This window comes from Gymnoscopelus braueri (genome assembly GCF_963280865.1).
Source record: "Gymnoscopelus braueri genome assembly, chromosome: 15".
In the NCBI taxonomy this organism is placed as follows: domain Eukaryota; kingdom Metazoa; phylum Chordata; class Actinopteri; order Myctophiformes; family Myctophidae; genus Gymnoscopelus; species Gymnoscopelus braueri.
Genome location: NC_137620.1, coordinates 40,814,454 through 40,816,317, shown reverse-complemented (window position 1 = coordinate 40,816,317; position 1,864 = coordinate 40,814,454). Strand labels below are relative to the sequence as shown.

The 1,864-nt window shown below is 42.8% G+C and overlaps 1 long non-coding RNA gene across 1 annotated transcript; it reads left to right on the top strand.

Moving 5' to 3' along the window:
- The first annotated feature begins 480 nt into the window (after positions 1-480).
- Positions 481-1,190, top strand: LOC308102459. Its single transcript, XR_013934657.1, has 3 exons — positions 481-556; positions 609-642; positions 875-1,190. It is a non-coding gene; the product is annotated as an uncharacterized lncRNA (long non-coding RNA).
- The last annotated feature ends 674 nt before the right edge of the window (positions 1,191-1,864 follow it).

Here is a 1,864-nt window from a genome sequence, read left to right as displayed (position 1 = left end):
TCTGGTTTGGGCTAGTTCAACGTCTTTCTAACTTGGTCTATTCAAGTCAAGTGTTTCATTAGTTCTTATAACAGCCTGGGTGTTCTGTTCTGCATGTCTCTTGTCCAGGGCGTGTCTCCTGTGGTCGTCTCCGTATGATGGCGTCTCCCCACCGTCTCAAAACGAGGAAGAAGACCCCCCGCCTGCCCCCCAGCCCGCCCATCCCCCCCCAGGCCCGGAGCAGAGTGTTCGCTGTCATCCTGTACGCAGAGTTCCTGAAGGAGCTGGCGGCCATCGCCCAGGAGCACAGCGTAGTACCGGACCACTCAGCGCTTGAACCCCAAATTTCACTGTTCTGGGGGGAACGTTCACCAGAAATAGCTGATGTCCAAGCTCATGACGCGTCAAAATGTGACGCGTTGTGAGCTTGGAGATCAGCTATTTCTGACAAAGAGATTTGGTGTAAAAGGAAACGAGAGTACAGTTGAAACTCAGGTCCGTTTCACTGTGTATATCGAGGGTTTAAGTGGTAACCTGGTATTCTCCTGATGTAATCACTGACAGGTTAGATCTGTCAGTGCCAGCAGTACATGAGGTCCTGGTAGGATAGAAAGCCAGCAGTACATGAGGTCCTGGTAGGATAGAAAGCCAGCAGTACATGAGGTCCTGGTAGGACATAAAACCAGCAGTACTACTGGTAGGATAGAAAGCCAGCAGTACTAGAGGTCCTGGTAGGATAGAAAGCCAGCAGTACTAGAGGTCCTGGTAGGACATAAAACCAGCAGTACATGAGGTCCTGGTAGGATATAAAGCCAGCAGTACTAGAGGTCCTGGTAGGATATAAAGCCAGCAGTACTAGAGGTCCTGGTAGGATAGAAAGCCAGCAGTACTAGAGGTCCTGGTAGGACATAAAACCAGCAGTACTAGAGGCCCTGGTAGGATATAAAGCCAGCAGTACATGAGGTCCTGGTAGGACATAAAACCAGCAGTACTAGAGGTCCTGGTAGGATATAAAGCCAGCAGTACTAGAGGTACTGTGGCAAAGAAACATTGCCAGGATAGATAAACTAGCTGTCTTGGGAATTGAACTTGTGAGATTTTCTGTTCTGGGCTGTCACCATAGAATCATTATCTAGCCATCAGCCCACAGTGGCCTTGTAAGCCATTTGTATTAATATGTTGTATTTTATAATGCAGTACCATTCATACATACCATAATGTCGCTATCGGGTAGAAACCAGCTATCTCCATTTTGCTACTTTTTCTTTTTTTTCATAAATCAGTGCTATTGAACACCTTTTGTGTCTGTGTGTGGGTTTTACAAATATTTAACCAATGAAAATTATTAAAAAGTGCTTAAAGACTAAACCTCCTAAGTCCATTGTATCATCAAACTGTCGGTCAAACCAACTATCTGCTGTTTTTTCCATCATTGATTAGAATGACAAAGTCAGACGGAAAAACATGAATGGTCAAAAAAACTCCACTTGAGCTGTATTTGGGTAAAGTGATGATAATATAAGGAAGGACACATTCAAGTATCTGACAATGCATAAAGTTGCCACTTTAATGAGGCAGTATTGTGTTGTTCTTAAAAGGTTTTCTTTTTTCTTTTACATTTCCTGAAAAGTTTATATTTTGGACACAGCTGGTTTCTGCCCGACAGCACAGAAACCAGCTGTGTACATTTTACATATATTACAATACAGTACTCCTGTCATGACTTGACTGTGACAAACATATTTCCCTGTGTGATTATGAATATGTAGGGGAAGAAAACTGATTATTTCTATTGATAATAAATCATTTGTATATAAACGTAATGAGATTATTCTAATGATGCTTAATCTCTAAATATATTATTTTGTGACAGTGTGAATACCAG